The sequence below is a fragment of the Squalius cephalus genome, assembly GCF_949319135.1.
Source record: "Squalius cephalus genome assembly, chromosome: 4".
In the NCBI taxonomy this organism is placed as follows: domain Eukaryota; kingdom Metazoa; phylum Chordata; class Actinopteri; order Cypriniformes; family Leuciscidae; genus Squalius; species Squalius cephalus.
The window spans coordinates 8805084-8819600 of record NC_137125.1 but is presented as its reverse complement, the minus strand read 5'-3'; positions in this window follow the sequence as shown (position 1 = coordinate 8819600).

Below are 14517 nucleotides of genomic sequence, written 5' to 3'. Positions count from 1 at the left end.
TCTCCTTCAAAATGCAACACTGCATTCAAAATGCCATAAACACATGTCAGAATGAAGCATTTGCATAAAATGGCAAACACTTCTTTCATAATAGTACATTTTTGGATATACCATGTAAACACTGCTGTTCTAAATCTAAAGCTCTTTGGTCTTTCATAGGCTTATATCTACATTTCAATATAATGCTCTACAGTGAAAGTAATCTGGTGTAACAAGTACACTGTAAACACCAATGCAATGTAGAAACAGAAAATATTTACAGTTTTTCTCAATTGTTTACACACAAATACTGGTACTGGAGACACAATGACCACAACATGTAACTCATTCACCAACACCCTGAACCAATTCTGCTAAACTACAAGCACAATTCCTGCTTTACACTCAAATTGCACTTCTAAAACACACTTTTTTCAAAACACTACACACAATTCTCTGCTTTTGGCACAATTTTCATGCAGAAAATCTCTTGTTTTCACAAGGAACACACTGCCATTCAGATACACACACTGACTCATCACATGGGCAAACACCCGTCACACAGTTTTATAATCAGCAATCAGAGCTTTAGCATAAAAGGGCAACAGGTCAGCTCTTCAATGGAGCAATGGATGCCAACATTGGATTTTTTTGTTTTTACTGTAACTGTATACAGTAAATTCTTCTGTTGTTTTGTATGTAGACCACTGTATGTCCAACTTTGTGTTGGTTGGGATGTACACTGTGTACATTGTTTTTGTGGGGAAAATAAAATATATCTGTTACCGTGTATTTGTGTGTTCTGAGTATAAAACCAATATTCTCAAATATTTTACAACACACTTATGTATGTACTGTCTGTAGTAAGTGTAACACTGAACCAAAAAAAAGGCCTAAGTCATTATGATGAATGGAGAAGAAGTGTTTTGCATTCATCATAGTGTTTTACACTGAGCACATCAGTGTTCAACTGGTTCTTCATATGATGGTTTGTATGTGTCATTTGAAAACAAAATAGTCCCGGGGGGTCCCAGGAATCCATTTTTCAAAACAGATCAAACTATGGTAAATGAACAACTGAAAGAGTTTTTATCTACTAACAATATTTTGTCAAAATATCAATCAGGTTTTCGTAAAAAACACAGCACAACTACAGCAGCTTTAAAAGTAGTAAATGATTTTATCTATGCTTTAGACACAAAACAACACTGTGCAGCTCTTTTTATTTATCTATCTAAGGCTTTTGACACTGTGGATCACACAATTTTAAAACACAGACTTGTCAGTGTAGGGCTGTCAGATCAATCAGTTGGCTGGTTTGAAAACTATCTATCAGGTAGAACTCAGTGCGTACAGGCAGATGGTCTCATTTCCAGCCCTCTTAGTGTATCTAAGGGTGTGCCCCAGGGGTCAGTGCTGGGACCACTCTTATTTATACTATACATCAATATTCTCGATCAAAATGTTTCCAATGCAAATCTCCATTTTTATGCCGATGATACTGTGATTTACTGCTCTGCATCAACTCCAAACCAAGCTCTTTGCCAATTACAAAGCACTTTTGATATTGTTCAACGTACCCTATCCGATTTAAAACTTGTTTTGAATGATACGAAAACAAAACTAATGTTGTTTTCCAATGCAAAATCAAAGTCAAAGAACCTTGTACCTATTACTACTTCACGGGGTTCCAAGATTGAGTTTGTATCGCAGTACAAATATCTCGGTATATTACAGTTTTTTACGATTGTTTACACACTAAAATAAAAATTTCCACACAATTTGCAAAATTCTACTCCAAGGAGCAAAACACCTCCACAGATTTGCACAACATTACACACAATGTCTGCTTCACCCTTTTTGCAAAACATTACACACAGTGATTTGTAAAACTCTACACACATTTTCACACCTTAGACACAGTTAAGGATTGTGAGGTTACTTCCTTGTCATTACAAAGCCTCGTATTGCCAATGGCAACACTAATGAACGAATTGGATAAACACAACCACCAGGTGTGGAAGCACACATGTGCTAATTTGAAAACGCAGCACTCAGGTGTGCTATTAAAGGCAGCAGGTGAGTTCACCTGTCTTCAACAAAGATGGAAGGAGCTAGAAGAAAAAGAAGAAGAGTGAGAATGAGAGGGGGAGCTCAAAGAGGAGATGAAGGAGGTAGAGGAAGAGGAGAAGGAGGTAGAGGAAGAGGCCCAGGTAGAGGAAGAGGCCCAGGTAGAGGAAGAGTAGAAGAAGGAGATAGAGGAAGAGGAGAAGAAGGAGATAGAGGAAGAGGAGAAGGAGGAGATAGAGGAAGAGGCCTAGGTAGAGGAAGAGGAGAAAGAGGGAGAGGAAGAGGCCCAGGTAGAGGAAGAGGAGAAGAAGGAGATAGAGGAAGAGGCCTAGGTAGAGGAAGAGGAGAAGGAGATAGAGGAAGAGGCCTAGGTAGAGGAAGAGGAGAAGGAGATAGAGGAAGAGGCCTAGGTAGAGGAAGAGGAGAAGGAGATAGAGGAAGAGGCCTAGGTAGAGGAAGGGGAGAAGGAGATAGAGGAAGAGGCCTAGGTAGAGGAAGAGGAGAAGGAGATAGAGGAAGAGGCCTAGGTAGAGGAAGAGGAGAAGGAGATATAGAGAAGAGGCCTAGGTAGAGGAAGAGGAGAAGGAGATAGAGGAAGAGGCCTAGGTAGAGGAAGAGGAGAAGGAGATAGAGGAAGAGGCCTAGGTAGAGGAAGAGGAGAAGGAGATATAGAGAAGAGGCCTAGGTAGAGGAAGAGGAGAAGGAGATAGAGGAAGAGGCCTAGGTAGAGGAAGAGGAGAAGGAGATAGAGGAAGAGGCCTAGGTAGAGGATGAGGAGAAGGAGATATAGAGAAGAGGCCTAGGTAGAGGAAGAGGAGAAGGAGATAGAGGAAGAGGCCTAGGTAGAGGAAGAGGAGAAGGAGATAGAGGAAGAGGCCTAGGTAGAGGAAGAGGAGAAGGAGATATAGAGAAGAGGCCTAGGTAGAGGAAGAGGAGAAGGAGATAGAGGAAGAGGCCTAGGTAGAGGAAGAGGAGAAGGAGATAGAGGAAGAGGCCTAGGTAGAGGAAGAGGAGAAGGAGATAGAGGAAGAGGCCTAGGTAGAGGAAGAGGAGAAGGAGATATAGAGAAGAGGCCTAGGTAGAGGAAGAGGAGAAGGAGATAGAGGAAGAGGCCTAGGTAGAGGAAGAGGAGAAGGAGATAGAGGAAGAGGCCTAGGTAGAGGAAGAGGTAGGGAAGGACTTATGCCATTGAAGACATAGCCTGTGATGTGGATGAAATCTTATGGCCTGATCCAGCCAGACGGAGAGATGATGAATAGTTACAGTATTCTTGTTGCTTTTACAGTAGTTTTTCTTCAGAGTCAAAGTGTATGTACTTCATGCAGTAATTTTTATTTGTCTACAGATTTTATTTGTTTCATTGATTTCATTGTTGGTTGATTACTGTAACTGATTATGGTAAGAAATACTGTAAGTATTGAAATAAATACTTGAAATATTCAGTCTGCAGCATCAGTGTTGTGCAGTGCTTGGTAAGTTTATAGTAGGCCTATTTGTGTACATTCTCCCTATATCTCAAACTAATCAGGAAGAATGTTGTGGGTATGTCACTTTTTTTTTTTTTTTTTTTTTTTTTTGTCATCTAAATTATCCCTTACATAACAATGTCTGGCCAAAAATCTAGCACATGCTATTTCCTAAAATTAGTTTTTTTACAAATGTGTTTTATATTTATCACAGCTGTGTGTAACTGGCTGCAATAGTGTCTGATCATTGAGGACTGTGTTGGTCAAATGAAAACTAATAGCATTTTCACAAATATGTGTATATGTTTTGACTGAAGTGTGTCATTTTGAAAACAATCTAGGAATTATGCAAATTGAGTGTGGTGTTTGGATAATTGTGATTCTGTTTTGAAAAAAAGAACCCGGTTTTCAAAATTGCGTGTAAACAATTGAAAAAAACTGTAATTGATGATTCACTTTCTTTTAAACCTCACATTCAGCAGTTGGTGAAAAAACTGAAGCTGAGACTGGGATTTTATTTCAGAAATAGGTCATGTTTTTCCTTTGAGGCAAGAAAGAGGCTTGTTGCTGCTACTTTCATGTCAGTGCTTGACTATGGTGATGTTATATACATGCATGCATCTCTTACAAGCTTAAAATTGCTGGACACGGTTTATCATGGAGTGCTTAGGTTTGTCACAAATTTTAGAACACTAACACATCACTGTTCTTTGTATGACCGGGTTGGTTGGTCTTCTCTGTCCACTCGTAGACTTAACCATTGGTACGTTTTTATCTATAAAGCAATTCTTGGTTTGCTTCCACCATACCTTCAATCTTACATTATAAAGAAAAACATAGGAAGATATTCTCTTCGTTCCGAGGACTTAATGCTTTTATCTGTCCCTCGTGTACGGACCGAACTAGGAAAAGGGGCGTTTAAGTATGCAGCCCCCTGTGCTTGGAATGAGCTACAAAATGTAGTAAAACTTCAGGAGCTGGTCTCACTTTTTAAGTTTAAAGCAATTTTAAATGAGTTGGAGGCTACCCAAACTACCTGTAAATGTTATGACTGATCATCCGGACGATCCCAGCGAGCATCTATGTTGTTTTATTGCTTCAGTTAAATATTTGCAACTTTTCTACCTTCATGACCTTGTAATTCACTATTTTTTTACCAGGATTATTTGTAATACGTTACATGTTAAATGTTGATGTATTTGTTTTATGTCTGCAACTTTGTTAATTGTGCTGCTGCCTGTCTTGGCCAGGACACTCTTGGAAAAGAGATTTTTAATCTCAATGAGTTTTCTTTCTGGTTAAATAAAGGTAATAATAAGATCATCTGACCTTTGACCTATTTAGGCCTATACTACAGTAAAGCAGTGATTGGTTAGTGATCAGTTAAGCAATTAGTGTTTGCACATGTGAAGAGAGTGTCTGTGTGACCTGGTGAATAAGTGTAGCATTTTGATTGGTTGTGTTTGGAAAAGGAAAGCAAGTCACTTCCTGATAGATTTTTGTGTTTTAAGTAGATAATTGTGTGTAGTGTTTTGCAAAAAGTGTTTTATGCAATTGAAAACTGAGTCAAAGGCTGAGAAATAGCTTATGGTTTTGAAGATTTGGCATGTAGTTTTGCACTTTGAGTGAGAGGTTTCAAAAAGCGTGTGACATGAAAAGATTTTGTGTGTAAGCAGTTGGTAAAAACTGTAATAGGTCTGTGTCCTTTTGAGGCAGTTTCTATCGTGTAATTTTAATAACTAGTGTCCAGAGCGTATTATTGTAACACTGGAGTGGATGTTAATGCGCAAGATATTGCAAGTGCACGCTCAATCTTTGACTCAATCTCAATACTTTTTATTGAGTTATCTAATATATTTTATATAGGCCTTCTGTATATATAGGGTGAATTCAGGGTTTTCCAAGTCACTCCAAGACACATTTCTAGAGAGAGAGAGAGAGAGATACAATATGATGTCAGATAATAATAAAATGCTAGACAATAATGATGTCGTCTATATAAGCTGGTCTCAACTGCAGCTCTGGTTGTAAAATGGGTCCTGTAAAATGTAATGTATACAAATACAGACAGATCAAAAGACCCAATTGCAGGATCCACAGGAGTTTCAGATCTAAGTGTAGAAAAGCCCAGGGGTTCCTGAGGGCCACAACCCTGCAGAGTTTAGTCTCAGCTCCAACACCGTCTTCAGATGATGTTCTGGTGTATAGCTGAATCAGGAGAGTTACAGGATCCACATGGGTAGTAGAAATAAAGCATGACAGAGTAGTGATATGTTCTGGATCAGCATCATCATCAGGGTTCTAAATTAACACCCGCCAACCCGCCAAATGCGGGTTAAAATTCATTTTGGCGGGTGTTAATAAAAACTTACTAGCCAGTTTGGCCGGTGATGCATGAGGCATTACATGCAGGGATGTAGTGGAGGCTAAACGCACGTAAACGCCGTTTACGCACTTCCCAAAATTCGGAAATAGCATTTACCCACCTCCTAAGTGTGTAAATTGCGTTTATCCACCTCTAAATTTCACGCTTTTCCAGTGCGTGATCGCCGAGCGGTACATGATTCGAGCATTTGGCCCGTTAACGACAGAGCAGAACATTGAGCAGAGAGAGCAGCGCGCCGACACACACACACACACACATACACATACACACACACTCACTCACACACGGAAGAGAATGGCGCACACACGGAGCGGAAAAGACACGCTCGTGAAGTAGAACGAAACCTGATCGCCGAACACGGAGGGGCGGGACGGAACATTTTTGGTTTTATTTAATTTTTTTTTTTTTGTTTTTTGCAAAATCGTCTGTTAATGTCGGCAGCCATTACATTTGTGGAAACTACAGCGCAACTTATATTGTCTTTCTTCTGTTAATTACAGAAACTTTTTTCTGAGTTTTCTTTAGCCTAAAGTTTGCGAGAAACCATGGAAACGAACGGACACAGAAAACACAAGAAATAAGACAAACGGAGTTGGCTAGTAAAGTAGGTTAATATTAAACGAAATGCGGCAGTGGTTGGGACAGACTTGGGGGCGAGAAGAGGAACGAGGCAGGGGATGAGGAGGGTATCGACAGAGAAACTAAGAAAATGTAATGCCAAATGGCTGACGGGTCGTGAATGGCTAGTGTTTGATCACAATAATGTCGTCATGTATTGTCAGGATTGCCACATGTAGCCTACTCAAAAAAAAAAAAAATAATTTGGCTAGTGGATATTCTGATTGGCTGGTAACTTTAGAAAGTTACCAGCCACATTGGCTGGTGATCAAAAAAGTTAATTTAGAACCCTGATCATCATTAAAAACAATATCTGCTCAGAAATCGCTTAGAAAAGATTTGATGAATGAAATATTTATGCTTTTGAAGGACAGTCAGATTCACATAAAGGGATTTCTGGAAATGAAGCTGCTGATAAGGTAGCTACATCTCAAGCCAGCTACAAAACCCCAGCCTGGAAGTGTCTATAATCCCTGAAGAGCTCGATTATCTCGTTCAGCTACAGTGTTTAATAGGGGTTGGAGCAAAACTCTGCAGTGACCCTCCAGCAGACGTACCCCTGCTCTGAGTGAAATATTCTATAATTATAACATTCAAAACAGAATAGAGAAAGAAAAGAGTAGATCTATGATATATATACAGTGCTATGCATAAGTTTAGACACCCATGCTAAAGTTGACTAAAAAGAGGAATAAAAAATCATCTTTTGGAAATTGAACTTAATGTCTTGATTTAAAAATCCAACCTAAAAGGACACCAATTTTCTTTGTGAATGAATAATGTATCGTAAATAAATAAATGTTCTTCCTTAAAATACAGGGTGCATAAGTCTGGACACCCCTATGTTAAATTCCCATAGAGGCAGGCAGATTTTTATTTTTAAAGGCCAGTTACTTCATGGATCCAGGATACTATGCATCCTGATAAAGTTCCCTTGGCCTTTGGAATTAAAATAGCCGACAACATCACATAGCCTTCACCATACCTAGAGATTGCCATGGAGTACTTTCCATAAGTTCATCTCTCAATGCAAATCAAACCAGCTATTAGGCTAACTGAAATAAAACCATGCCAATCTCTAGGTATGGTGAACGTCTTCATCGCTCCTACAGAACTACTGGTGGAAGTTCCCGGATGTTGGCGTGTTCGCATCGCAGGAACAAGGAATATGAAGGTATTTTTGGAGCAAATCAACTGAACGCCTGTGACAGTGAAATCTGTAGTTGTAGAGAATAGCCACACATGTGTGTCAGTGAATGTGAAGTCACAGAGAGAAATGTTTTAAGAGTCGCAAACTTGTAGACTTGTTTTTCTCTTCCACAAACACAACACAACAGTTACACCTTCTCTAATTCTTCATTGCAGGCGCACAAATCCTACTCTACAAATCACTAATTGAGAAACTCGTACGCTCACATTTCTCTCTGTGACTTCACATTCACTGATACACACGTGTGGCTATTCTCTACAACTACAGATTTCACTGTCACAGGCATTCAGTGGATTTGCACCAAAAATACCATCATAGTTTTTGTGCACAGTTGTACGTCTACGAGTTGTGTTTTGCATTTGTGAAATGTATTTTACGGATATATAATTTTATTTTGCGCATGTGAAATTTTGTTTTTGTGTACGTGAATTAGGTTTCATGCATGTGAAATTGTCTATGCATGTGTGAATCATGTTTTTTTGTGTAAATTATATTTGAGACAATTCTGCCTCCATAACAAGAAGAAGAAGAAGAAGACGAAGATAACGTCAACATGGTGGATGATGTCCGGATCGCATTCATACTTACATACATACATACATACAGAGATCTGGCTATATAGTACCGACTCTATTAGTGCTCGTTCAGTAAGTACTTATTGAAATGAAGTCCCTCCTTATTGAGTATGCGGTGTGGGACGCAGCCCAAGAGTCCATGTGGTGTGAGAGTGTGACAGTGTGAAACTGTGTGTGGAAGAAGTAACAGATTTATAAGATACAACTCATTTAATTCAATTCACATTTATTTGTACAGCGTTTTTCACAATACACATCATTTCAAAGCAGCTTTACAGAAAATGCATGAATCCATATTACAATTTACAGTGATCTGATATCAGAGGAAACTGTCTAAGTTATGTATTTCAGAAATGCACATATTCAAAATCACAGTTTGTTAAAAATGTATGTAGATACTGTTATGGAAAAATTAATAGTTTTACTTTTTCCCTATTTATTTCCTTAAACATTGAGTGGGTTTTATTTCAATCATGTGTTTTTCCCTCCTGGGATGTATGTATGTATGTATGCTCGTGACAGGAACTAAAGAACACACAGTATAACACGGGAGGGGCCAGAAGGGCCAATGTTTTACAAAAGGCAGAGGGGTTATCTGGTTTCGGCCTCGCAGGTGGGAGAACAGTAAAACTCTGGGGCGGGGGGTTTAGAAAGACCACTGTATTTCTTTTTCCAGTTAGACCTGGTTTACAGGGGGGGTGAGTGGAAAATTACAGAAGAGGAGGACTTTTAAGAAGGAAAGTATAAGAAGGCCATCTGTTTTCTGTGTGATTAGGTCTTGTTCCTATCACGAGGTAGCTGTCGTGGTATTTTTTTGTGAACAAACCTCTTAAAGAGAATACAACTTCTTATCTTTAATACAAATCGACTTTGAATGTTTCTTATGCCTGATGCTGTTTTGTTAGTTAATAGGCTTGTTTGAGATGAGCAAAATCTGTGCAGAATCGATCACCGGTGATCAGCGCGAGATGCATGCCGGTTAGAAATGTGTCCGAGTGCGGTCCGCCTTGCTCTGATGTCATGCTGACGTATGTCAAAAATCTCTCGCGAGCGCAAGGCGCACCTGTCGGATTCTGCAGTCGAGCGCAGTTGCTCTCCACTGACTGTGCTGATCAAAAGCATGATGGGAAACGACTTGCTGACGACACAGGTTGATGTTCATTGGTTTAAACAACTGTGATGTATTGTTCTCTTTTAAAATGTTTGATTTTAAAACTCTGATATCATGTTTTATGTGTATACGTTATGTGGTAATATTCCCAAACTATCTCAGTGCGATCTCTATGGGTTATGGCGTATGCAATGTAATTTTTATTAAAAAAAAAAAAAAAAAAAAAAAAACATGTCTGTATTAAAGAAAAAAGACTGGTCAACATGTATTTGGAATGAAATTAATTAAGTAGGCTACTTTGGGTGTCTTGTTCATTATATTTATTTTCATATAAAAGCAACAGAACTTAAATTCCATCCAGTTTATTAGCAACACTGTGCACGAGCGTGAATCCGGTGAATCCCGCGATATCCATCTTTGATCTCACAGGTGTCAGATCCACTGCGAGAAGAGAGAACTGTCCGGCTTGCCTGCGCTTTTTTCACTCTTCCTCTCACTGCAGCCGCCTACTCTCGCATACATTTCAGGCAAGGCAAGGCGCATCTCAAACAAGCCTATTGTTTTTGCCGCAACAATACAATGATATCATTGAAGTAATGAATACTTTTTTATTAACAAATGATTATGGTTGATTCACTTTTACAGTGTTTGACCAACATTAATGAAGGTGTGTGTGTGTGTGTGTGTGTGTGTGTGTGTGTGTGTGTGTGTGTGTGAGGGAGAGAGAGAGAGAGTGTGTGTGTGTGTGTGTGTGTGTGTGTGTGTGTGTGTGTGTGTGTGTGTGTGTGTGTGTGTGTGTGTGATGAACTGAGAACAGAACTGAACAGAAGCAGGAGTGTAAATAAACACAGAACAATAATCAGAAACAGAGGAATAAAGATCAAGAGGAAACTCAAATATGAACAAAAACAGCAAAACTAAACGCAACCCTGACAATAACTATAATAATAACATGATAAATGATGTACATCACATGACAACTACACACACACACACACACACACAGGTTTCTATAGAGAATCATGAGATCCTTCATTCACACAGGAATTGATTATTTTCACAGCAATAGAGAGACAAAATAAAAGAGAGAGTAAACAAAGATAATAATAAAAAGGTAAAGATCAATCCAGAACCCCCCACTAACAGGTTTAGTACAGTACACAATATATTACAGCAGAAGCCTCTTTAATAATACACACATAACCCAAAGCAGAGGAATCATGTTTAATAATACAGACATAACCCAAAGCAGAGGAATCGTACTCGGTTACTAACGTAACCTCGGTTCTCTCTAGAAGAGGGAACGAGTACTGCGTTTTATCAAAACGCTACGGGGAAAAGTCTCTTTTCACGAAACACTGAAGCAAAAAATTATCCTTTAATTTTCATATATGTAAAACGCGTTGCGGCAGCAGCAGTCAGCTATGGCGAGACGGCTTGCTCGCTCATTGGCTGCTCTGCGGCAACTGCATAAGCCTATCGAGCGAGGCCTGAGATGACGTCAGGCCAATGAGGGCGCTTTGCGCCCTCCTCGCCACTTCCCGCCGAAACGGGCGTGGCTTACCTCTATAAAAGGAGCTCGAGAAGGCTGATTCACTTGATTTTGATCGCCGAAGCGAACCAGAGTGAACCGTACGCACGACAGAGAACGCAGTACTCGTTCCCTCTTCTAGAGAGAACCGAGGTTACGTTAGTAACCGAGTACGTTCTCTTACGAGAGTTCTCTCGTACTGTGTTTTATCAAAACGCTACGGGAACCCCTTGCAAAACGCCGTGCGTGCTGGGATAAAAACACTGATCACCGGAAGCTATTTCAGGCATACAGTGCATAATCACCAGATTGACTCACACAGAGTCAGGGAATAAGGGTGGGAGCCTTAATTCCCTATACTGTAGCGTCGTAGAATAGACATGTCCACAGACGCAAGTATAACATCACATAGACAGGGTAGGGAACCTGAACTAATGTGGGAAATGTGGGTCTTACACAGTTCTGCCCAAGATAGTCGGTAGCGCATTGCGCATGGGTTTCAGCGGTCTGACTAGACGGCTGAACAGATTACACCGACAAAAGCTTAGCCTGTAAGGCGGGAACCTCTAGGTTATAAAACCTGATAAATGTAGACGGAGAGGCCCAGCCTGCCGCCGTACATATATCCTGTAGGGAAATCCCGCTGGACCAAGCCCACGAAGAAGCAACGCTTCTCGTAGAGTGCGCTCTAACTCCCAACGGGCATGGAATGCCCTTGGCAGTATAAGCCAGCGCTATGGCGTCAACTATCCATCTGGATAGACTTTGTTTCGAAACAGCCATTCCTTTGGAACGTCCGCTGAACGAGACAAAGAGCTGCTCTGTCTGTCTGAAGACAGCAGAGCGGGACATATAAGCTCTTAAAGCCCTAACAGGGCAAAGAAAACTCGAGTCCCCTTCCTCACTCGATGCCGGCAGGGCAGCCAGGGAAATAACCTGAGCCCGAAAAGGCGTGTTGAGGGATTTCGGCACATAGCCGTGCTTAGGTTTGAGTATGACTTTAGAGTCATTAGGACCAAACTCCAAGCACGCCGGGCTCACAGAGAGCGCGTGCAGATCGCCTATGCGCTTCACTGAAGCGAGAGCCATCAAAAACACTGTTTTGAAAGACAAATGTTTGAGGCTAATAGACTGGATAGGCTCGAAAGGGGCACCTTTCATGGCCGCCAGGACCGTAGAAAGGTCCCACATAGGGACTGAAGGAGGTCTGGGTGGATTCAGTCTCCTAGCTCCCCTGAGGAAGCGGATGACTAAATCATTCCTTCCCAGTGACTGACCCAGCGTTGAACCGGAGAACGCTGAAATAGCCGCCACATACACTGAGCGTGGAAGGGGATCTGCCCTTATCCAACAGCTCTTGTAGGAAGGAGAGAACCTCCGTTACCTCACATTCGAGGGGTGAAAGGCTCTGAGCTGTACACCAGCCGGAGAAAACCGACCACTTCGAAGCATAAAGCCGCCGAGTCGACGGCGCTCTAGCCTGAGTGATGGTATTCACGACTCCCTCTGCGAGACCAACGGATATCCGTTGAGCGCCCACACATGAAGGGACCACAGTTCCGGGTGTGGGTGCCAAATCGAGCCCCCGGCCTGCGAGAGGAGATCTCTCCTCAACGGCAGTGGCCATGGAGCGATATCTGCCAACTGCATCAGAACTGGGAACCATGTCTGGTTCTCCCAGAACGGAGCTACAAGCAGCACTGGGCATTTTGTTTTCCTGACCCGTTCCAACACCTGTGGCAGGAGGGAGACGGGGGGAAAAGTGTATAACGGGCAACGCGGCCACCTTCGGGACAGCGTGCTGTCGGTCTTTGAAAAGAACGCGGGGCAGTGCGCGTTTTCGTGGGACGCGAATAGGTCCACCTCCGCTCTGCCGAATCTCTCCCACAACAGCCGTACTGTTTGTGGGTGTAGAGACCATTTGCCCGGGGGAACATTGTTCCTGGACAGTCTGTCTGGGCCCACATTCTGAAGCCCAGGTACATGCACTGCTCTCAGCAAGCGTAAGTTGTGCTGAGCCCATAATAGGAGGCGTTTCGCCAGCCTGTACAGGGATATGGATTTCAGACCGCCCTGGCGATTTATGTAGGACACCACAGCCATGTTGTCCGAACGGACTATGACGTGCTCGTCCTTGATGTGGGGACAAAAACGCGTCAGCGCGTTGTGCACTGCCAGCATTTCTAGGCAGTTTATGTGTTGGAGCTTTTCTCGTTCCGACCACAGGCCGAAGAACGGTCTGCCTTCGAGCAGCGCTCCCCATCCCGAGGTGGATGCGTCTGTCGACACCATCCTCACTCTCGAGGAAGTCCCCAGGCTTACACCTGATCGGTACCAGTCGTCCGCCATCCAAGGCGCCAGGGCTGAAACACAGCTCTGATCGACCTTGAAGCGTAATCGACCGGTCGCCCGCGCTTTCAACCAGAACTGCAGCGGGCGCATGCGGAGCAAGCCCAGCCGGAGAACTGACGATGCTGAGGCCATGAGACCCAGCATCCTTTGAAACTTCCTGAGCGGGATGAAAGCGCCGCGGCGGAAGATCTCGCCGCGCGCTGAATGAGCAACACGCGCTGTGGTGACAGCCGCGCTGTCATAGACTGTGAGTCCAGAACGACGCCCAGAAACAAAATCGTTTGACTGGGGTTCAATGAACTCTTTGTCCAGTTGACCGTGATACCAAGATTCTCGAGGTGATCGAGTAAAATGGTTCTGTGCTCCACGAGCTGTGATCGTGATTGAGCTAGGATCAGCCAGTCGTCCAAATAGTTCAGCACTCGCATGCCTCTGAGTCTGAGAGGAGCGAGCGCTGCGTCCATGCATTTCGTAAATGTACGAGGTGCCAGGGACAAGCCGAATGGCAGGACTGTATACTGGTATGTCTGACCTTCGAAGGCGAATCTCAAGTATCGCCTGTGACGTGACGCTATCTGTATTTGAAAATACGCGTCCTTCAGATCTATCGACATGAACCAGTCTTCTCGGCGAACATGCGCGAGAATTTTGCTGGTTGTGAGCATTTTGAAACTGCGTTTCACTAATACTCTGTTCAGCCGTCTTAGATCCAGTATGGGTCTGATACCGCCGTCCTTTTTGGGGACTAGAAAGTATCTGCTGAAGGGCCCCTTCTATCGCCCCTTTGCTTATCAGTTTTGATATTTCGGCTCGAAGTAGGTGTGCTACTTCCAACGAAACCGTAGTTTCGACGCGCGCTATGAAGCGGGGAGGGCGTCGACAAAACTGTAGCGAGAAGCCTCTCTTTATAATGCCTAGCACCCAGTCCGAAACCCCTGGAAGCGCTGCCCATGCTTCTGCATGGCTGGCTAGGGGCTGGATACGGAGCGCGCTCTGTTCGCCGTGCGACAGAGGCGCTTCGGGGGATAAAAACATAGGCGTTATGCCTGTGGCATTTGAGGCGGGGCGCGCGCTTAATACAGCGGGCGGAACGCTCGTCCTCGACCTTACTACAGTGCTTAGCTGAGTGAGGGAGGACTGAGAAAGTCAAACACTGCAAAAACAAACACGTCTGCAGTTGCCTCTCAGACCCGGGATTCGAACTCGGATCCCCCGCGCG